General features: G+C 44.5%; 1 long non-coding RNA gene and 1 other non-coding gene across 2 annotated transcripts; both read left to right on the top strand.

Moving 5' to 3' along the window:
- Positions 1-333: 333 nt before the first annotated feature.
- Positions 334-15,563, top strand: LOC137149470 (uncharacterized). The gene is made up of 4 exons (XR_010918781.1): positions 334-440; positions 6,824-6,992; positions 12,650-12,791; positions 15,067-15,563. It is a non-coding gene; the product is annotated as an uncharacterized lncRNA (long non-coding RNA).
- TRNAR-UCU (transfer RNA arginine (anticodon UCU)) lies at positions 12,680-12,753 on the top strand. The gene has a single exon. It is a non-coding gene; the product is annotated as a tRNA-Arg (tRNA).
- Positions 15,564-24,257: the final 8,694 nt, after the last annotated feature.

The following is a 24,257-nucleotide window of genomic DNA, read 5'->3' as shown; positions in this document are numbered from 1 at the left end:
AATCTGGGATAGCAGTTCCCGTGCGTCTGTTTTCTGCTTTTGTCCCAATTTACTATCCCTTCTGGCTCCCCTTTCCCCGGTGTCTAAGCGCGAGAACCACCCCTGCTTCCACTGCCTGAGCTGCTTCCATTTCTAAAGAACCTACCCCTTTAAGTCTCCACTTTGTTTGTGTTTTGCTGTGTAGCCATAAAAGGGCCCACAGCCACTTCCCCATCCCCATGGTAACCCGATGCCATGGGGACAGCCTGCCCTGCTGCTGGGCCTCCCAGCAACCCTGCAGGCAGCCTCCAGCGGAAAAGGGACAGGAAGGAGGAAGGGACAAAGGAAACCGTGGACAGGAGAGAAAGAGGAGTCCAAAAAAGTGCCCCAGAAGGGAAGAGCGTCAAAGGCAAAGGATGAAAACAGAGCAGCCCTGAAGGAAGCAGTGAAGGGAGCTCCAGGTAGGAAGCAAGGCTCAGAGCCGTGAGGAGGGGCCGAGGGGGGAACTGCACATACTTGTGCAGAAGTTGAATGAAAGTGCAGCAAGGGAGCAATGGGATGCTGGGAAAAGAGCGAGAAATGCACGTATTTAAATGACTTTAAAGTGCCTCCGCGGGGCCTGCGGGGAAGGGAAAGGCAGGAAGTTGGAAGGGAAGAGGGAAATGCACTGGGAAACCGAGACATGAGGAACTTTTGCATCGACTAGAGCCCTAGCACTGGGACTGGGAACCTTGAAGAGCTCATGAACTCCGCAGCGTGCGGCCTGCTCAGAGGCCGGAAAGCCGGAGCGCAGCAGCGGGGCGTGTGAGTGCCCCTTTTGGGTCTTAGCCAGGAAGGAACCTCGGTTCCAGAGCGGAGCGAGGATGGGGCTGGTGGTGCTGAACAGGCTGTCTTCGGAGAGTGACCGAAAACTGACACACTCGTGCTCGCTGAAAATACGGGGGGCGATTTTCACAAGTGTATGTCGGACCAGGACAGCCGCACTGAACTCCCTCGAACCTCGGGGAGACCCTGACTTCTCAGATCAGGCCCGGCTTTGCTAACATCTAAACAAAGTGATTGCCGCGTTTTCCCCACACAGACTCCTCCTGCACGTTCCTCTGGAGAAATGTCTCCTCATTTCACCTCTTAAGTCCTCAGGTGTAGCACAGCCTTCATTATGTGCACTGTGCTGTACAGAACAAGCAGGCATTGCTTAAAATCCAAGCATTGCTGCTGTAGAATGGCGATTAGACTCTACTCTATTGGCAGTGGTGGGCCAATGAAGCTTCCATATGATATTGTACAAGGTATACATGGTGAAAAGTTCCAGAGGGAGTAGCCGTGTTAGTCTGTATACAGCAAAACAAGGAGAGTCCTGTAGCACCTTAAAGACTAACACATTTCTGCAGGCATAAGCTTTCGTGGGCTGCATCTGATGAAGTGGGTTGCAGCTCACGAAAGCTTATGCCCGCAGAAATGTGTTAGTCTTTAAGGTGCTGCAGGACTCTCGTGTTAAGGTGTACATGCTTGCTCTGATCCACTCTGATGTATCTGCCTGTCTAATCAGTCCAGGTGTTGGTCTGGGCATGTGAAATGAGCACATCACCATGTTTTCTGAATGCTGTCAGTTCAGCTCCCACAGTGGTGAGTGCAGTATAAATACCAGTAGGATAGAGAGACCTGTATGTTATGCCCACACAAGCTGGAAGGTATAATTCCCAGCTTGCTTAGACATACCCATCCTAGTTCAGACCAAGTTAGAAGTGTAGCCATGGCAGTGTGAGTGGTAGGAAGGGCTACTTACTTGAGACATACCTAGGATTTCATATGGGATCATACTCAGGCAGCTACGTGACTCCTGTTAGCATGCTAACTCTGTTAGAGCGAGTGTGGGTCTGTCTTCTTGAGCTGGGAATTGAACCTCCAACTCCAGTGTAGACATACCTATAGAAATAGCCTTTGGACCAACTGCATTCTCCTACCCTTATCTTGCTGTGCACCAGTGCTGTGTATTATGATTATTATTATTCCTTTGGGGAAGCAGTTGTGGGAAAGCTAATGGCAAGAGATGGCTCTTATTTTCTGCTCTGAAAAGCTGTGTCCTTCCCAGTTTCTTGTGTAGATTTCCATAGCTAAAGCCTTGATGCCTGCAAGACCCAATAACCTCCCTGCACTTATGTTTTTCACCCTTGGTACCATCAACTGTACAGTCCCAGAGTACAGTAGAAGCTATACCGTAACAGAGAGAGTCGAACTCTAATATAGTGCAGTCCCGTCCAATTTAAGGCCTTGGAAAGCCAGGAGAGTGGTAGGGGCCGTTGTAGACTAGTGGATTGCTATATTAATTTTGATGGGATACATGGGCCCAGCGAGTCAAATATGTTAACTTGACTGTATCACTGTACAACACCAAGCAGTTTAACAAGGCCTTTGAGTGCCTGCTTAGTATGATGGCAAACACATCATTCTTTGTTTTTAAGCCTTTTATTAACAGTACAAAGAAAAGAAGAAAACTCTTAAAGCATTTGAAATGTAAAGTGTTAAGTAAGGCTTTCATTTTAACAATATCCTTTGTTCCTTTTCTTCAGCTGTAGAGTTTTTTAAAGCAAAAAGTGCCTGTTTGACAATCTCTTGGATGGCATTAAAGATGATGATAACTGTTCTTTTTGGTGGGAAAAGAGACGAGGTTGGTTGAGATGGGCTGCAGCTTTTGTTGTTGCTGTTGTTAATAAAGCCTGATCCTGCTTCCTAAAAGACAAAACAAGTGGGCAAAGAAAAGAGCAGTAGAGAGAAAATGCAGCTTCTGTCCCTGCTGCTGGCTCTGACTTGCAACCTCTCTGCTGGAGAAACACAGACCCAGCACCTGGTCTGATCAGCCACGCTGAGACCTGGAAAACTTGTGCCAGTGTTGGCCTGTTTAAGGCATCGTTTTTAGTTGCCTCTCTGGTCAGAGGCACACAGCAGTGCTACAAAACTGAGACTTTATTAAACAGAAGGCAAAAAGAGGCATATAGGAAAGAGATGAAATCATGTGGGGGAAGGAAAAGGTCACAGGAGGGTGTGGGTGGGGGTGACAGCAGGAACCAAATCTCACATTCCAGCTGGTGTTTGGGAGTTAGCTAAAGCTGCTGCAGCTGGCAATGTCCTCTGTGTCCCATTCTCTGGCTCAGTTTGCTCAGGACATATTTCAGGAGCAGGATGAGGAAGGCCCAGTGAAGGCATAGTGGATTCCAAGTCCCAGGAAATGGTGTTAAAGCTTGCGCCTTCCAGTTCACCCCTCTCCCAGGCAGCCAGCCAATTTCCCCCTGAAATCTTTTTTTTTAAGGATGCCAAAAGGCAGAAAGAAGCAAGATAGTCCATATCTCAGCATTGTTTTACTCACCAATTAGACCTACTTTCCAACACACCCGTTTTGGTTCATTGATTTCCAGTCCCACACTTCTTTTCAGTCCCACTTTTCTAACCAGAAAATCTGAACACCGTTCTTGAGTTATATTAATAGACCTTTCTGTTTGGATTAATTCCTTCTGTTTCCCTTTTGCGCCTTTTCCCATCAACATTTATTGTTATAGGTGACTGGAACATTTTATAAACTTGTATCCACTTTCCCACAGTTGAGCTCACCGTTGGGGTAGGCCTCGGTCATGTATTCCCAGGATTGGTGCTACACCCCCAACTTGGAACAGTCTCTTAGAGGAAACCCACTGATGTGCCAGATCCACAACGGTATGTTTCTTCAGGGTATGCCAGGCAGCCTGACTGCCTCCTGAAAATGAACCTCCGGGGCTTCAGCACTCCGACTTCACTCTGTGAGCTCTGCTCAGCACCTCCAGCTGGTCCGGATTCCTGGGAGAGATTTGCCACTCTTTGGGGATTGATGCACCTCACCAATTACTTACGGTGACACTCAAGCAGCGTTTTCAAAACAGTCGAGTTTATTAGTCATCTGGAACACAGCATCGGAAGTCATTAGGTTAGCACAAGAACTGAAGGTCCATTGTGGTCATTCCAGAGCAATCCATTAGACTGTCATGAACTCCATTTTCAGGCTCTCTTTCTCTCTCTCTGAATTCCTTCCTAAATCAGTTCCCAGGTGAGAGAGCCCCAAACTTCTTACTCAGTTCCAGTAGAGATGGTTTCCCAGCCTCCTCCAGGAGCTGACCCTTATTCCTGATCCAGTCCTTTGTTCTCTAGGCAGGGCCATGCTGAGTTGACAACCCCCCTTGTCAGCTCGTCCTGCCCTGGAGTGTCAAATCGTGAATCACAGAAGCTTGCATTGTCCCTTTCACCCCTTGTTGATCCAGGTCAGTTTCAATCAGTTTCTTAACAACTCTTCATTCCACCCAGTCGGGGATGTGACACACATCTATGTCTCTTAGTCTGCCATGAGTGCAAACTTAATCCCTTTTTCCTTGACTGAGTAGCAGTGCAACGCAGAGGGGAATCTGAGGTACACATGGGATTTATTAAAAATGTTATAAACATTCCCACTTTTGCCAAGCCTGTCAGACCCCAGTTATTAAAACAGGACTGAGCACATTTTAGGGTTGTGGGGGAGGTGCATGCTGAGGTTAGGTATTGTTGGAAACAGTTTTTCACAAACATTTCTGGCCACTTTGCTAAAGTATCAGTAAGTTTTTTATATCAGGTGGCTGTGGGTAAGAATGTTTGTATGAAATAATGGCTTTTTGAACACTAAAAAGATTGTTGCTTGCTTAGGGTAGCTGGAGATTGCATTCAGAAAAGTGGTGATTAGCAAAGCTATACGTTTAAGCTCCCAAGATCATCTTTTGAAGATGTTGTGCAAGTTTCCTGTGAGGATGAGGACTGATAGGTCAGATACAGAGTGATGGCTTTGTTCACCCAGAGGTGATACGGGATTTTTTTGTCTTGTATCGTTTTCCTGTGTGAGTTCATTCGAGAGCGTAATGATTGTCTGATTTCACTCAGATAGTTGCTATTGGGGCATTTAGTGCACTGGGGGAGGTACACCACAAGCTGTGATAGGCATGTGTAGGACCCATGGATCTTGACAGGTGTGTTGTGGGAGGTATTGATCATTGTAACAGTGGCGATATGGCTGCAGGTTTTGCATCTTTTGTTCTGGTAGGATCTGGTGCCACTTGGAGCTGGTGTGTCCTGGTCTGTGCGGAGCTTGCTTCTGATGATGAGTTTGGAAAATGTAGCCTGCTTGCTTGCACATATATACTTTTCTTTATAAATGTAAGTGTTTTATTATAATAGAGTCATAGATTCATGTTAAAGTATTATAACTGTAACTCAAGATACCTACAGGTCACATCCTGTATGAAAAGCTAAGGCCGTTAGTATACATGTGCTTGAGACCTTGAGCCCAGATAAGCAACGATGAGTTAAAGAATAAGGCACATATGTGGTTGTAACCTTTACTCCAGACAAGTCAGGAGATATCAAGACAGGGAGCAGCTGTCTCAGTTTATGCCCCGAGTAAACTTCACAGGTTCACCACAAAACCCACAAAAATAGCCAGAAATAACAAAGGTGAGATAAGCAAACCATCTGGAACTGTCTGGAAAGGATATGGATTTGTCATTGATATGCATGAACCTGTCAGCTTATAGAATAAGTGTACCTTAATAATTTGTGGGTGAAGAAACCAAGTTTGGATTTAGAAGGAGGACCCATGTTGTTCAGGGCATTAAAGGGGCAACCCACGTTAATCAATTAGCTGACGCTTGGGCTGGTGTGCTTGTGTTGGTGCTTGTTGGTCAGTGCTTGTGTTTGTGCTTTCTTCTAGTAAGACTAGGACTAATAGAATATTTACCAATAGGATAGATATCTTTACCCTGTTAGGATCTTTTGTTTTTAGTTGATATTTCGTAGCATCAACTACTAAATAGTCTTAATCTTAGCCTTATAGCTCTTAGCTCTCTAGCACCGTCTAGCTCTCCACCTCCCACTCAAGAACTGAGGAGCCTGGACATCTTCCTACCAGGTCGTTGGGGAAGGGTGTGAGTGTATTCATCCAAAGCGTATAGCACATATATATATATATATATATCAAGTGTCTTTAGGACAAGACTAATTTTAATCATTATCCATTTGATTATTCTTTTGTCTATCATTCTATGCTATCTCAATAAAAGTCTGTAAAACTATACATACTCAGTCTGAGCATTCCTGTTGTGCACCCTGGGAGTCCTTGTAAAACTCTGTGTAGCCTGAGTATGGGACTAGAAGCTCATTATCTTCTGATCAGATCCATTGGCGAGCCTATAACACCACTCAATTACTGAACACCCAAAATCAGGCAACAAGAGATTGGAGGGTCATTGTTTGAAGGCCACAAGAAGGAGTTCAGAAGAGATTTCTTTCAGGCATGGGTTGTAGTTGTTTGATGATACCTCATATGGGTTCCAGTATGGGATGGTAGGTAACAACTAAAGGTGTATGGTCAGATCTGGACTTTCTCCTCAGAGCATGTGAAAATGTGGGGGCAATGTAAAAGAGATGGAGTTGAATCTGACAGTGGATAACACAGAGGCTACCGTGCCCATTGTATTCTTCGCTGTCATGTTGAATGAAGCAGCTGTTTTTGAGAACATAGGCAATGAAAGCTGTAATGAGAGGGTCAAGTGCCTGAGTACCACTGAAGGCAGTGGGAGTTGGACACCAAACTCCCTTCACTCCCTTTAAAAGCTCCAGCCTAAACATAATGTTTTGCATTACAAACCTTTTGTGGTGAGTTTTGAACAACTCTAGTATCTGAGAGGGAACAGGCCCGTCATCTTCCATCTCCACATTGCAGAGACACTTTCTCAGCAATGTACTGGTATTGTCATGCTTTCTTGCTAAGTCATTAAATAGCACTTTTCTTCCATAGATCTCAAAACTCCTCCCGAGGGAAGGTGAGTGTCATTATCCTGTATATAAAGGACATGGCTTGCCCATGGTCACACAGCAAATCGGTGGTTGAGCCAGGATTAGAAACCAGATCTCCTGAGTTCTAGACCAGCTTCTTAAACCATGCTTCATTCCAGCCATCTTTGCAGGTATGTTCTTGAGGGGTAGGTCTCTGAACTGTACACCTTATGTTTGACCTGCTGGGCCCAATCTTTGCTTTTAATCTGGTTTGTAAAATGTAGAAATGGGAAAGATGTACTAGGGACAAACAGTAACTCCTGCCTTCCCCACTTTAGCAGGATAGTGCAGGATTGTTCCTTTTGGTATGTTCTCTAGTTCTTTATCCAATCTAGTTTAGGCTCTGTTAAGAAATGAGGTGTATACCACTTTCCTTGGAGATTATTCCACACTCTAATAAATATGAGTATTAGGAATTTTTTCAGATAGCCACCCTACATTTCCCTGTTGTTAATATTGTCTCTGTAATCCCGGTTTGCCCGCTCGTCTCACCATATATAGTCCCTTCACGTCCCCAGTTTTTAAACTAATCAAATACATAGAAATCACAGAGGTCAGGTCAACCCCGTCAGGAAATTAGGGCCAGATCTACGAAGGTGCAGATAAGCACCTAGGGTGTTAGAAATTCCCCTAAGTGAGTTATGCTCATCACTCCCACTGACCCCTACTGGCTTTTGTGAATCACACTGGGCATCTATCTGCATCTTTAGGTACCTGCAGACCTTTATAAATCTGTCCCATACGCCCAGACAGACTTAGCTGCCTCACTAGGCACCTAAGGCCAGCATTTAGACACCACTGGCATTGTCAAAACCACGGTTCAGCTGCCACCAAACCTTGTAGGCACCTAAGTGCCCTGTGGGATGTGGGGAGCTGCCTACGCTCTGATGCTGCCTCACAGCTAATGAGCAGATCAGGGCCCTAGCAGGAGCCTAAACCCCAGTAGTCATTCAGCAGGATTCTCAGACGAGGGGAGAATGCCTGTCTCACCAGGGGGATCCATCCAGGTGTGCACTGAGCAGGCCTAGCACCAGACACCTGCCAGACCCCATAGCTGGAGGGCCGGCTACAGGCCACTGAGGTGCAGCACAGCCCTCACATAAACAGCCGGGGAGCAAGCAGGTTGGGAATTTTTCAACTAAACTTTTGTTGGGAAGGGTGTGGCAGTGTTTGGGACACACATTTTGCGAGTGGGAGACCCGGGGTCAAGTCCCTGCTCAGAATCAGGCCGAGCAGGGATTTGAATCTTACACGTTCAAGGTGAGAGCCCCTGGGCTCTGTTATTCTGGGGTTCCTGTCTGGTTTTCACAAATGGGGTGGGCTACTTAAGAGACCAATCTGGCTTAGATGCTATCTGGGAGCACAGATCTCAAACCCTGGTCCCCAGGACTCTGCAGAGCTAATAATAAGCATGAACCTGCCACCCCGTGACCTGATACAGTTGTTAGGGCAGAAGCTGAACCCTGACAGAGGCTTCGGTCCTGGAACCTTTTTGGCAGAATCCTGGGGGTCCTGGACTGGTCCACAGCTTCTATATAAAAACCCAGCACAGGGAGTTGTCTATGAAACTGGGATTCAGCCTGCTCCTGCTCTCCTTGGCTTGACTTCCTGGCATCCCAGCCCAGCTTGACTCCTGGCATCCAAATTATGGTTCTGATCTCCACTTTATCTTCTCTCTCTGACCCCCTGGGATCCCGACCGGGCCTGACTCTGGTTACCAATTCATGGTTCTGCTCTCAAGTTTGTCTCCTGCTTCTGATTGCCTGATACCTTGACCCAGCCAACTCTTAACTGCCGTCCCATGACTGTGGACCCTGGCACTGACCACTAGGTCTGGCTGCCCATGACCCAGCCATGACAGGTGCGTCGTTGCAGGAGAGGGTTCGTGGCTGAAGCTTCCAAGTGGAAGGAAGTGCCTATCGTGGGTGCACTGGATCAGCAGCGTAGGCTACCTAAGCTCTCTGCCGCTAAACCTCTTCCCTTTCCTCTGCATTTCACCCCTCACTAGCTTAGGTGGTTCTCTGCTAAGGGCTTCTGGTCATCCCTTCCTTAAGAGCCCCATGCATTGGCTGCGGAGCCTGGGCACCTACCTTGGGGCTGAGAATTCCACTGGGCGTCAAGGCACCTACTTATCTTTGCTGAATCTGGGTTTTACGGCAAGTTCCGATGGGAAGAATTCTCCCCCCAGCCTAGTCCCTGTTTATTGCTCCGCTGCATAAGTAGCCCTGAGACCCACTAGGGGGAGACATTGCACAACCTGCCCACGGATGCTATATATAGCTGACCCTCTGCTAGTCCTGGCATAGGGGACCATGCCAAGGCCAGGAAGCAGAGGTGGGAGCGCAAGGGAAGGAGGAGATATTCATGCAGTGCATAATGCTATGGTGCCACTGCCCATAGGGCAGTCTAGGGAGGCTGTCATAACAGAACCCCCCTCCAGCCCCAGTGCAGCTCAGCATCTAGGAGGCCCGAAGGGGGCTTAAGGACACCTTGTCTCGCCCCCAGGCTGTGAGTTCTGTTGTGCTGGGTGGCTAAGAGATTCAGCACAGGGTCTCAGCCTGAGTTCTTCTAATGGTTCCTCATGAACTCATGCTCGAGCTCTGAATTCTCTCTGTTCTGTCAAGGACCTTCTGGTATGGAAGTGCCTGATGTGCACATGGCATTCCAGGTGTGATCGCCCTATAGTTCATGGAAATAAACTACTCATCTGCCTATCCCATGGTGCAGTGCACCTTATGCAGCCAACAATTACATAATATAACAAACATTTTCCACCAACTCCATGAAAAAACTTGTACAGATACAGACAGACATCATCTTTCTATCCAAGTGCAAACAAATGGACATCATACCTAAAGGACTAAAAGTGAAAGACTTCAAAGAGAAACTGCTGAGTTAGAAATGATCTGCAAACTTGACACATTCAAACTGGTTTAAACAGAGACTTGGAGTGGCTTACTCACTACCGAAGATAAATTACTTTGCTCACCCATTCTCACCTCCTACTCAATGGTCCTCATTAGGTCTTAAGTACCGTACTCCACTTCCCCCATTGTTCTCAATGCACCTGGATACCTATAAGATGCCTCTGTGTTACCTATTTTCTGTATTACTGCATCTGAAGAAGAGAGCTGAAGTCTCTCGAAAGCTTATGCCTGCACATATTAAATTTGTTAGTCTTTAAAGTGCCACAGAACTCTCGTTGTTTTAACATAACAAAGAATATAGAGATGGTCCAACCAATTGTGCTGGCTTTCTTTGACACCATCTCACATTGCAAGCTTATCTCAACTTTATTATCCACAGCCACCCCTCCTGCACGCGTCTCTACTGCTTTTTAGCAAGTGTCTCCCACCCATTACATAGGTGTGTACTGCATTTTTGCCCGAGATTTATTACATGCAGTTTTCTAGGGTTGGTCTCATTTTCTTCTGATAGCTCCGGCCTTTCTAGATCCATTTCTATTTCTCAGTCCTAGACAATGTGTGAATATTTCACAGTTCACTATGATGAGTTTAGCAAAGACTTTAGCACAAAGAGAATTAGTTTCCACGTGTCTTGGTTTACAGCAGTCTGGTTTCACCCTGCTCTCTTACCTACACATAAACCCCCTTATCTCCTGTTGTGATCTGTGGATGTGCAATTGCTTCCCAGCTAAGAATCAGGTGGAATCTCCATCCTTAGAGGTTTTTAAGGCCTGGATTGACAAAGCCCTGGCTGGGATGATTTAGTTGGGGCTGGTCCTGCTTTGAGAAAGGGGTTGGACTAAAAGATCCACTGAAGTCCCTTCCAAACCTAAGATTCTGTTATTCTAAGACACACCTGCAATGGGATGGAGGTAAAAGAAGTCTTATGCTGGTCAGAATTTGATATCCCCTCCTCCATCATTAGGGCTTGGGACCTGTAGCTCAAGTTTCAGGCTTCTGTCATATCACCAGATAGAGCCTCCAAAGATGCTTCCAAAGGCTCCCAACAAAAAGAGGCAAGCTGAGATCTGATAAGCAGAGGCAAGTCAGGATATTTCTAAATATCAGATTAGCAGAAAACATTTAAACAACAAAGAAATTTAAAACAATGCTGCATAAAAGCTCTAAAAAACAGGTAGAAACCAAAATTGGGCAAAGGAGGAAAATAGAATCATAGACTCGTAAGACTGGAAGGGACCTTGAGAGGTCTTCTAGTCCAGTCCCCTGCACTCAAGGCAGGATAAAATAGGACAAAAGGAATGGAAAAAAATTCTTGTTTCCATACTTTCCCCACCCCTTTGTGCTGCTATGCTGCGTGTTTCAAGGAGAAACTCTTGCTTACATGCTTACATGGCTGTAAAGTCCCAGGCGAGCGCTTTAATTTTAAAAACAGCATCAGAGGTACCTTTTAAACTTTAATCTTTCAGACTGGAAATAAGGGGTACTCTACCCTCTGTCCGAAATTAACCATTGGAACAATTCAGCAAGGGTTGTGATGGATTCTTCATCCCTGGCAATTTTAAAATCAACACTGGATGTTTTTTGAAAACATTTTGAAAAAATTCTGCTCTGAGAATTACTTTGGGGAAGTTCTGTGGCCTGTGCTATACAGGGCCTCAGACTAGATGATCAGTGAATTTTATAGGACTGAAGTTAGTTTGTTAATACTGGAGATGCTAAGACTGCCTCCTGTGGTATTACTGGGATGCATACCAATGTAGCATCTGAGCACCTGTCTGGAAGGGTGGGATTACATGATGGAGTCTAGCTCCAGGTGCTAGTTCCATTTTCCCCTATTGCTTGGGTGTCATGTGTCTCACATTCATGACTTTTTTAGTGGTGGTCACAAAAAGTGATGGCCTTTGTCTTCCAAACCAGCCAGCTACAGAACGAGTCTCTTCCCAGAATTTATGTAAACTGGACTCTCTAAATTGAGTGGGGTGGACAATGGGACCTGGGTTTTTAAATAATTTTTAACTAAAGTTAAATGATTCAAACTTGTACAGGGCCAGTATTGTTGTGGCATGAACTGAATTTTAGATTTCCATGTATTGCATTAATGTGTCTTACTGTACAAGCTCAGGGTGTGTCTGCAGAGTGTTGAATAACGATGTTCCTAGATAACTACAGTCCTGTAAAAACCATGTAATTTAGGCACGTGTAACAGACTTTATTGCAGGCCACTGGTTTATCACGTTTGTCTGTTCTGTATGCATGTAGATGTTTAACGATCTTCTTATGCTTTTTATGTGATTGACCATTCTGTAATCCTTTTCTAATGGGAAATACGCTTAAAAACAACTATTAAAATCCTAAGCGGCAAGGCTCCTTTAAAATAAAAATAAAAAGGTGACTCTTTTGTTTCTTTGCTGTAACAAAGCCACAATTTTCCCCATAACAACCAACCAGCCTTTCCCCAATTAGTGATGGAGAGAAGCAGGGAGTGGGAGGGAAAGCTGAATCCTTTAGCTCTTTGCCTGGTCCTGTTCTGGGGATGCTGAGATGAGCTGTCAGGGAGGCTGTGGTTAATCCTCTTCCAGGATTTAGTTCTGTCGTTGTTAGTGTTGGAGATGCTGAGATGACCCTGTCGGGGATACAGAGGACAATCCTAGATCCAGGTTTTTGTAGTCTCTCTCTTAGTGCTGGGGATGGAGATATGGATCATATCCAGAATTACTCTCTCCCCATCCCCCCCTGCCTCTTTTGCTGAACAGTGAGTTGGATCTCAGCTCCAGGTTTTCTCTCTGGCCCTGTAGCTACACAGAAATAGCAGGATGCTGAGATTAACCCTGCAGTGATGCAGAAGGTATATGCCTTTTCAGCTGTGGTGCTGATGCTGCGCTTGTAGTGAGGTCTCTGTGGCGCAATGGACGAGCGCGCTGGACTTCTAATCCAGAGGTTCCGGGTTCGAGTCCCGGCAGAGATGATCTCCAGGCAGGTGTCTTTTATTTTGCACTCATTCAGGTAAGGATATAAGTTAATTATATTTATTTCACCCTAGAGGGTTTTAGAAGGAAAAGAATTACTTTGCCTGATAACGTCTATACTACTCGCCCTCTCCTTTCTCATGTATGTGCACAGGCCTTTTTGATTCATATTTTTTTTCCTCACAGTATTTCCCATTGTTGGATTTTTTCCCCTATTGTTATCTCTTGCAATTTGATTTGATATTTTAACCCCACCTGCTCTTTAAATACTGTAGCAATGTCTCGATGCAGAGATTGCTGCCTTTTGTTATCAGAAGATATTTTCACAAGAATAATGTGCTTTTTAGGAAGAAGTCAAAGGGACAGATTATTTATTTTACATCCCTGTGTTTTAATTGTTATTTCCCTAGATAAATCTGGGCTCTGCTCATTTCATATGCATATCTGTATTTTAAAGGCTAGCTCTCTCTGACCGATAATGAATTTTAGCTCCTGATTACAGGCTTCCTACCCTGTTCTCACACTCTGTGTGTTTTGATTTTTCCTGCATATGAGGTTTCTGTGCTTGTTAGATCCCCTTCCCATATTCTTATCATATCTCACAATCAATTGAACAGTAAATTGCAAGTAGTACTACTGATCGGCATCAGAGCTGCCAAGTTTTTCAGTGCTCCATGTGTGACATTTTATTCAATTTAATTAATCAGCTAAATTGCATGTTTATGGCTTTCCATGTGATCACATTCAGTTACTGGTCAACCTACCCTGGGGGCAGGATGTGGAGCTGCACTACACTAGGCAGCTGTGTCTGGAGTACGTGCTTGTGGAGTGGGTGCTGGGACCTGCTAGGGCACGGGGAGTTGGTTGGTTGGTTGTGGCTGCTGGAGGGCCTAGGGGTTGTTTTCTGGCTGCCGAGGGGCACAAGGACTGGTGCTGGAATGCTGCATGGACATGGGATGTCTGCAGTTAGGGCAGATGGGAGAGTGGAGTTGTGTGGCTGGGTGCTGAGGGGTGTTTGACTGGGCTCAGTGGCTGGTGATGGGGGGAAAAGGGAGTGGCTGGGCATTGGGAGAAGTGAGGAGGATGGGCTAGCTGGGGACGAGGGTGGTGCTAGTGGGGGGGGCGAGAGAATGGCTGGTGGGGGCATCACACTTGGAAGCCATGTTGTATTACAGTAGCGCCTTAGCGGCCCAACCAAGATTGGGGACCTATAGTGCAGGGTACTGCACTAACCTGTCAGTATCCTCTGAGTAAATGTGCACAGAGTTTTGCATAAATTTGCAAATAGATCTAGTGAGAGGAGAGTGAGGAAGAGGAGGAAAAAGACCCCAGCATTTCATCTCCTCCTCCTCCTCTCCCCTGCCCACAAAGTGGCGATTTTCTTCCCACTTCCACCACAAAAACAGTGAGCTCCTTCCCTCTGGGACCTAGCAGTGCAGAAGATTTTCACCCCTCCCTGACCTAGGATGGAAGCAGTGCAGGAAGGATTCTCCTGCCTGGGAGGGGTGTTGTTGGAGGAGTTGGAACATGGATGCTCACACAGCTGGAGAGCTCCGCAGGTTCTGCCGTGGGTTTACACAGTGAGTGGAGAAAGAGGTTGCACTGCCTGCTTCGTGTGCTGAGAGACCAATGTGCATCAGCTCTGTGCATCAGCTCTGATTGGCTGTCCTTCTGTGGGAGGCAGGCATATGGGGAAGGTAGCCAATCAGAGGACTAGTTCCCAGTAGACTGGAGTTTCCTCATAAGCCCTCATAAGCAGGTCTGCAAGAGTGTTTCATTGCACCATTTTAGCACCAGACATTCCAAAAAAGGTGATTCTTGTCTCTGGTGTTCTGCCTCCTGTCTTTCCTTTCCCCTTGCTCTTCCATTCTCTTCTCTCCTATATTGTCTCCATATTTGTCTCCATCTCCATCCATGCTTCCTGTTGTGTTAATGTGGATGGAATAAATGGGCCCAGAGAGTCAAAGGAGTTAATATGATCCCCATCACTGCGTCTTTCTGTCTCCCCTTCCCATCTTTTTCCACCAACATTTATTGAGATAGGTGGTTGGAACATTTTATAAACTTGTATGCACTTTCCCACAGTTAAATTCATAATTGAGGTAAGTCTATGTGACAAAATATACCCCTGTGTTCATACCCTATACACTACTGTAATAATTTTTGTAAAAGGCATGTTTTGTAAGAGGTCATTGGAAAACTCATAATTTGCTGGTCGGTATTGTCCTGGTAAAATATGTGTGGCAAACTTGTATGTGAAGTTATAAGACTCCCCTGAACGGTGTTATTAACATATGTTCCAAACCCTACAGCTCTGCCTAAACAGAAGTTGGCAAACAGATCTGTCCTCAACAGAGGAATGTGTGCTCTGCTTAATTTGCATTTCACCATTAAACAGAGTCATCAAGCAGGAAGAGAAGATAAAGGAAGTTCACAAAGATTAAATAAACCCGCAGGGAACATCCTTCAACATAGTCTCTTTTTCTCCAGCATTTCATCTGGAAATGTTTTTTGAGAGGGGGACTGAAACTACAAAAATGAGGGACAAACACTCCAACGAACCCCCCTCTGTCTCTCCCTGCCCATTGCATTCTCTGCACGTGAAGAGACATAGGAAGCAGTTACTGGATTCTGGGGGAGGGATCCTGACCTGAGTGTGTGTAATCAGCTGAAAGTCTGTGGTGAGAAATTTGCTTGAATCTGATATAGTTTATTAAGTTAGGCATTAGTAAACATTTTATCTTTATTTTTTCTTGTAACCATTTCTGACTTTTATGTCCCATGATTTGTACTCACTTAAAATCTATCTCTTTGCAGTTAATAAACTTGTTTACTATTTTATTTACTCCAGTGTGTTTAAATTTAAGTGCCTGGATAACTATGTGAGATAATAAGATGGCATATTATTCCCTTAAAAAAATAACTGAATCAATATATTTGCATTGTGCAGAAAAGTTTTGGGCAGTACGGACATACATTTCTGAGGGAAAATCTGAGGCTGGGCTTTCTCTTTGTATATACATGTCATACCATTTCAAGCAGCACAACGTTGAAGCACACCAGGAAACCTTTAGTGCACACTAACAGGGACTGCACAGACCAATTAATGGGCAACACAGGAGTGCACGTAAGAAATCACACCCCTGTAGTTCACGTTACTGCTCCTCGCAGACCAGAGAGTAGGGACATGGCTTAATAAGCAAACTCCACTGGGAAAGGAGTGAAGTCAGCATGAATTAATTAAACATTTCCAGTGTTTTTTCAGTGTTTAATGGCTAAACATCAGTTTATTTATTTGTATCAGGGGAGTTTTATCAGTGTTTATAAATTTCTGACTTTAGGTTTTAACCAATAAAGTACACCAACTCCTCACAATCTGTAACTGATACACAGGGCTCTACATAAAGTGGACTTAGCTGAGTCCCAGCTTAAGGAGCCTGTCTCATTCTGTTGCGTGGACTGATGAGCTTTATGGTTCTTTTGCTTAAGGTGGAGTCAAACCACCCTAGGACTCCAGCACATTCAACATTGAATGATAGTCACATGTTATAATGTGCAGTGTTTTACAGTTTATAACTATTCCCAACCCTGTATCTGTCTTGTCTGTTTAAATTGTTCTTTCCTCCTTCCCATGTTTTCTACTCATGTTCCTCCCTGATGATAAGAGCTCCACTGTTCCTTCTCACTCAAGTAACAGGTGCATCCTGGATCACCCTACCGTGCCGAGAACTGTTCCCATAGCTGAGGTGTGGTGCTAACATAGCTGAGGAACTGCATTGTTCATTATCAGCTCAGTGGCCAGCTGGGGTCAGGTTCCACAATTTCCTTTGCCAATGATGTGTGAAACAGATAATGTACAACCAGATTATTGGACACCAGGCTGATCTGCTTGTGCTGAGAATTAGAAAATGTTGCTTTTATTTGTAAATCTAAAAATTTTTATCTGATGGAGAGAAAAATTGAGCCATCAAGATGTCATTTAATAAAAGTCATTTTTCTGATCATAATGGTCGCTGCTCAGCATATCCCGGATAAGGAGATGTTGAGTTCCCAGGTCTCTGGTCCAGGCAATTCTGGGCAGAGCATTGACCTGCAGGAGATCAGCAGCTGGAGGAAGAACAGCAGGTTCAAACTAACTCTAGGAAAGACTAAGTAGACACTGGTTAGTAGGAAGTTAGCCAGGTCACTGATCATCAAAGGCACCTATACGCGATCAAAGTCTTGGGATTTGTGAGACTCACCACTAGCCCTGAATGAACAGAAAGTCAAGAAACTTCTGGGTCCTATGAGTAACTAAATGGCTTCACCCCTCCTTCTCAGACCAGGTTCTGGCCACAGTGATCCACACTTTTGTCACCACCAGACAGAATTACTGTAATTGAATGTGCCTAGGGCTGAAGAGGAAAGCAAAGCAGAAGCTCTGTGTTGTGCAGAATGTAGCAGCACTGCTCTCAGTAGGTCAGACCATGGAGAGCATATCAGCCTTGTGCTCCAGTCTCTCCACTCATTCTCAAGCCATATCTAAGGTGTTGGTACTTACTTTAAAACCATCAGTGGGTCACAAGCCATGCTGCTCTGGGACAATGCAGCTTACCGCTCCCTCAGCAAAGCATGTGATAGCATGTGACACGGTGTTCTCGGTCAAGGAGTTTGGGAGTCTACCTGCTCCTAGAACATGTTGCAAGAAGAAAAAAAAACAACCCCTGACACACACAACTCCCCCAGACAGAGCTTCCTGGAAGCAGGGAACGGTGAAAAGTGGAATCCTCTAGGAAGTTGTTGAAAATATGAGGAATTTCTATATGATTTTTTATGAAAAATATGTGACTCGGTTTACCCACTCACTTTGTACTGTTACCCACTGGGTGTGAATGAGTTCATTTCTTTCCTGAAACATGGCCATGGCTGGGAGTCAGGTAGGCAGGTCTGGGTTGGTATGAATGAACTATCAAGGACTGTCACCCTATGAATGTTTGCAGTGTTGCTGTAGCTCTGTGAGTCCTAGGTATTAGCGAGACAAGGTGGGTGAGGTAATATTTTATTGGGCCAACCTCTGTGGGTGAGAGACAAGAAGAGCGAAGCGTAAGCTCAAAACCGTGTCTCTCTCTCTCACCACCAGAAGCTGGTCCAGTACAAGATGTTACCTCACTCACCTTGTCTCTCTCTAGCTTATGAATGGAAATACACTGGAAGATCAAGGACAGGACATTCACTTTTCAGGACAGGCAGCCAAGGGGAGCAGAACACGTGGAAGCAGCGTGACTGCAGCTTGACAGAAAGTGCAGAGGTGCCAGGACCCTGTGCTAAGAACTCTGCTGTGTCGCGCAGTGTCAGAAAAATGGAATCCTGGATACCCTAGGCTGGAGGGACAAGATCCACTGCAAACCAGGACGTGCGTGTAAGCTAGGCTTTTCCATTCTAACCTGAGGACCCTAAAATACTGTATTCCAGTTGGCTCATAAATGTTTAAACTTAAAAATGAACTTGTTTTGAAACAGCCATCCGGTGTTGCTGCAAAACATCTGCTGGGTGCATCACTCCCCAAGGGGTACAGTCTTTTAACAAACGTTCCAGTTCTTTTGGATTTGCTGAATCCAAGAAACAGTGAGAAACAATGGTTCTGAGCTAATGACTCAGTTCTGGAGTAATGGGGCTGAGGGGCTCATCCTTGTAAAAAGTGGAGGCCTAGGGCCACTGAAAGGGGCTATGACGCTGTATAAAAAAGGAGCTCGTCTGCACTAATGTTGTCACCAATATTATACAATTGCTATAAATCTTGTACAAAGCATGCCTTGTAAGATATCATTGGAAAGGTTATAATCTACTAAGTATTACTCTCCTATTTAAAAGTGTATATCACCATTGTATATGGCATTATGATATTTTATTTTAAGATTGTTACTAAAAACATGTTGTGTTCCTGGGTAACACCCACAAGACAGATTTTCATCACCATCCATGTGTTGATGGGCCAGTAAGGAGAATCAGCTCTTCCAGTTGAAGACGCCTCGGAGAGCATATGGACAATGGAGGCCCAGTGACTCAGCAGGGCATGTAGAACATGTGATGCATAGCTCCAAGTTTGAGCCAGTGTTTTTCCATGCACATGGACTGGGGATTAGAGATGGTGATATCACCTCCTTGCCTCATCCCTGCTCCACATCTCTGGACTGTGCTTTCTAACAAAAGGGACCTTTGAACAATGGACTGAGGACCCCAATATCTGGCATGAACCAGGGAGACTTATTGCAAACTAGGAGATTTAATATCATTGCCATGATCTACAGACTCTGAAATCAGCTGTAATGTATATGATTCATTTTAACCTTTTAATAACTATCTTCTTTTTTTTTTTAATATTAAACAACCTTTAGTTTTTAGTTTACTAAAGGATTGGCTGAGTTTTTTTTGGTGAGATCCTGAAGTACATATTGTCCTGGGGTGAGTGACTGGTTCTTCGGAACTGGAAGAACCTAGTGTGTGATGAATTTTGGTTTTAATAGCCTTTGGTCATAAGGTCTGGTTTGTCTGGGTGATGCATGAGGGCTTTAGGGCCTGAAAGGGACTGTCTGGGGCTTCATAATAACTACTATAGTATTTTGGAAGCACACATTTGTTACTGGCTTGGTGAAATCCTATTACAGAATATACCATCTGTTAGGGGTACATGCCCAGTTTTCTGGCAATCTGACCTGTAATTGGCACTCTTAATTGTGTCCCACACCTGGCAGCGGGAGAGTGGCACACTCCTAGAGAAAGGGTATAAAGGTGGGGTGAAGTGGGAATTTTTGGGTACTCTTTTTGCGTCCTAGGTGTGCCTCACTTTCCCCCGTGTGCTGGATTGTTACATAGAGGGTGGAAAGGGACTGTTTGCCCTTGGGCAGGCTAAGACACAGGTTTGAATGGCACCTCAGTGTCTGGGACTAAGAGGGTCATTGGAAAGGGACTGGTTGAGGCCAATCCCCTGTCAGTGGAGAACTCATGAAGGCAATGGCGAATCCAATGATTGGGACATTGAAACCTGGGGGGAAAGGACTGGAGAGATGTGAGGTGGGGGATGAGAGGTGGCTGCTGGATGCAGTCGGGGGGGCTCTCCCCTGAAGTCTGACCAAGGAGGTCAGATGGAGAGAAAGACAGAACTTGAACCAAAGTGTTCATTACAGCTTGGCTTGGCTCTGGGCTATGCTTTAACCTTCATTTCTCTATGCTAACCTAAGGGCTTCCTACGCTGTGTTCCAGATGACTAATAAACCCTTCTGTTTTGACAATGTTCTGTTAGTGTTGGAGGGGTACAGATAGAGAAAGTGAATTGAATTTATATTACAAACGCATTGTCTTTACTGTCTATATAACACACACTAAAACTGTGCTAATTGATTCATTCATAGTATCGTGCTGTGCGTGTATTAGTAGATACTTGGTAGATTCGCCGCTTTCGTGCGTTCTCGGAGACAGCCGCTCCTATTAGTCACCTACCACTGACAAAGCTGTCTCCAAGTCACTTGCTGCATGTCCCTCTACTGTTTAAATCACTTGTGCTTTTATTATTATCATGGATAGAAACTGTCTGTCTTTTAAGTAGCTCATTCTTTTACGGTAGCCATTAGAAATTGCCTTTAGAATATCTGTTAGTCAATATTGTGTATCTGTTCTTTAATGTCATAACTAAAGTAACTCTGTCGCTCTGTTCAATAGCTTGTCCTATTACATTGTACCCAATGTCCCACAGGACTCCATTTTGTAAATTTGGACCTCCATCTTGAATAATGTACTCCATTTTGTACTCTTGACGAAACTTGTTTTTAGGTGTATACTGTGAACGAGAGGTGTGAATGAAGGGTGTGTGTGTGTGATGGGATCAGCCTCCAACGCCAGCCTGTCCTGATGAAATGCAAGTACCACCTTAATGACTGAAGAATGAAGACAAATCCCTGAAAAAGCAAGAAGAAGGATCCACCCCAGAAAGAAAAGAACAAAAACAAAGTATGATCAAGACAAGATGAAAGTCATGTCTGCAATTGACTGGTGATCAATGATCACACAGGAGCCCTGAGGCAGCGTGACACAGTAGGACTACTAGACTCACATCAGAATTAAAACCAATAAAGAATGGGTGAGATTGGGGTAACGTTCTGCGTAGCATCAAAGAGCATCAGTGTGCACCCGACAGACCCCACTCTCCCTCGTGCCCGGCTTCCCTGGCCAGGTAGCCGCCCTGAGTTGCGAACACCAGCAACGAACTGCAGCTATGATCTCAAGCAATGATCAGGACTGGTAACTATACCTGACGAACTGCAGAACATTTGGTGTGTATGTGTGTGTAGGTACTAGATATTAGCTATTAACATAATTGTGTTTTTCTCATCATAAACGTGGCATATTGCCTTGTCCCCCTGAATAAGATCCTGCTGGTCTTTTCTTTTACAAGTATAACAGTGTCACTGCAAATGCTTGGTGAGGTGCGTTAATCCCTGACGAGTGGACAAGTCTCCCTCAGGCGTCTGTCTCAGTTAGACTCATTGAACGGACCTCCCGGTGGGAAGCAGCGATGCTGAAGGCCAAGAGGCCCGCACTAAGAAGGCGGTGAAGCTGCGTGGCTTGCCCTGGCGGCACAGTCAGACCCCTACAGGGTCTGGCACACTGAAGGGATCGCTCCTAGACACTGTTCCTATAGATCTGTGACAAAAGATCAGCGGGAAGCTTGCCCTGTGGATCCATGACAGATGCCTACGGTGGATCTCACCATGCAGAATTAATTCATCTATGCAGCACTTAGATACTACGATAGGTGTGCTAAAAAACTATAAGACCAGCAGAAAAATAAATCTGATGCAGAACATTTCTCTTCTTTTTAGTCTCCTGTGGCTGTTCTCTATGCACGTTCAACATTATACATAGCAGCTGGAGGCAAAAGAACAGAGACTAAAGTGGATAATGGGGACTGTATGCTGGTCTTGGTGCCAGACCTCAGTGTCTAAAGAAAACAATAAAATAAAAAGTTAAACAATAAAGTTATTATACTAATCCCTGGAAAGATTAAAAATTGAGAAAAGAGCATGCCTGAAGTAGAGCAGCTATTTTCCATATTGCTGATACTGGTGCTTCAGACTCTTTTTGGACACAGTTTAGCATTTCTTAATGGGCTGGTACTGTCTGACCTCAGTTTTCCCATCTCAGATTGGGCTGTTGGTGCATGTTTCCTGAACGGTGATGCTGAGAGTTTCTCCATTTTTGGTAAGTACGGATGAGTGTGGCTGTTTAGGGTACCTGTGCCCTCACCTCTGTAGCCATCATGACCACCTCACAGCAGTGATTGGTTGGGACACTCATTTCACAGGCAGACGGACATTTTTGCTGCTGGCACCTGTACATGATGGAAAAGTTATCTCTGATGAAAAACATATTGATGTCCTACTGGCAATGGGAATCTTTGTGCTGATAGTGGAAATCACTGCCTTTTGAGTTGGGTGACCAACGTTCCAATGTTGCTCATCTGGAGTGGTATCTTTTAGAGCTTGAAAATTGTCGTTAAGGATTTTAGACAATGTTAAGATTGGAATTGGCTAGTAAGAAAATCGTCTTCTTTATTAAATACTGAACTTTTGTTGTCTCCTGAATGTGTTAACAAACTGTCAGAACTTCATATTCTTTGAAACACTCCTCTTTGCCATTATGAGGTAAGAAGAAAGCTTTAAACCTAGGGACTACTTTCCCTAAGCCATAAACATTCCTACCAACAAAAACGTTAACTCCTGGATAGCATGGAACTGATTTGGGTGGAACAGAACCAAATGATCCTTTCTTCCATTCTAATACTTCAGAGTTATCCTCATTTACCAACATCTTGAAATTTGAAGTGCGGTGTTCTTGATCTTCATAGGGATAGTAACAGAATGGACCTTTACTTTCAGTGAAAAACCCAATAGAACATCCTGACTCCGCACAGACATAGTCTATGCGAGAGGCCTTCTCATTCCAGATGAATACTGCCCCTCTTGGAATCGAGCCTTCCCACTCAACCCATTTCAGGTTTCTGTTGTCTCTAAAAATGAGCTGGCCCTTGTTCTCTGGAGGTGTCTTGCTCTTCTCTTCCTCTGCTGAGGTCTCTTCCTGGAGGCTGGAGAGCAGGGATGGTGCATCATGATTGCCATTGTTTCCCAAAACTGAAATGAAAAAATGTAAAGCACGTGAGTGGAATCCTATTTCCATTCATTTTATTGGTGTTGGGTGGTCTGTGTTCAATAGATTAATCCATTCAGGGATGGATTTCCTATTGCAGTCAGAAGATCTGCTGGTATATAAATGATCACTGTTTTGGTAGGGTTGTTGGTCACTTTGAAGGGGTAGAAACCTTTCACAAATGAGACTAATCATCCAAGCCTATGGGGAAAATCTCAGCTTCTTCCCTCTGAGCACGAGATCGAGTGGTGTACCTGAACAAAATCTACTGGAAGGCTGGTGAACTACACACCCATTGAAGTCCTCATTGCTTTTTCCCACATGACGCTTCTGTCATGAAATCCTGTCCTCATAAAGTCACTGGAAAGATTCCTATTGATTTCAGTGGGGCCACAATTTCACCCCTATTCTCTGTTTAAAAATGGACTCTAGTGCCAATCCTTAAGAAAAATTCACTTTACAGGAGAAACCAGCTATTTTTTTAATATACTGGATCGTCACAATCTGAAGATTTATTTAATATACAGAGAGGCACTGCTATTCCATTAGCACACTGAAGAAAGCCAGAAAACCATTATTTATTATTATTGGTATTTAAGACATTAAAATGATATTTGAAAAAACACTTTAGGATTTAAGTGCTTACCCATGTATAATGATATCACACTGTACATATGGGTCACACTAGCTGAATGTCTTCTTGATATTGTATTTATAAGGAACAATACAATACAAGCTATGCAAAGGACCTGATAATCTCCATCCAACCATATTAAAATAAATGGTACATGAAATTGCAAGCTCATTAGCAAAGATTTTTAATGACCCCGTAAACTCGGAGGGCGTATTCTATGACTGGAGAATTGCTAATATAGTACCTATTTTTAAGAAAGGCGAAAAAAGTGATCCGGGAAACTACAGGCCTGTTAGTTTGACCTCAACTGTATGGTTTTACAAAAGGTAGATCGTGCCAGACCAGTCTAATCTCTTTCTGAGAAGAGAACTGATTTTTTTAGACAAAGGAAATGCATTAGATCTAATCTACCTGAATTTCAGGAAGGCATTTGATAGAGTTACACATGGGAAATTATTAGTTAAATTGGAGACAATGGGGATTAACGTGAGAATTGAAAAGTGGATAAGGAACTGGCTAAAGGGGAGTTTACAATGGGTCCTACTGAAAAGTAAGCTGTCAGGGTGGAGGGAGGTTACTAGTGGAGTTCCTCAGGGATTAGTCTTGGGGCCAATCTTATTTAACATTTTCATTACTGACCTTGGCACAAAAAGTGGGAATGTGCTAATAAAATTTGTGGATGACACGAAG

The sequence above is a fragment of the Emydura macquarii genome, unplaced genomic scaffold (genome assembly GCF_026122565.2).
Source record: "Emydura macquarii macquarii isolate MOO-44397 ecotype Brisbane River unplaced genomic scaffold, CSIRO-AGI_Emac_v2 contig_746, whole genome shotgun sequence".
Taxonomy (NCBI): domain Eukaryota; kingdom Metazoa; phylum Chordata; order Testudines; family Chelidae; genus Emydura; species Emydura macquarii.
This window is presented reverse-complemented; position numbering and strand designations above follow the sequence as displayed.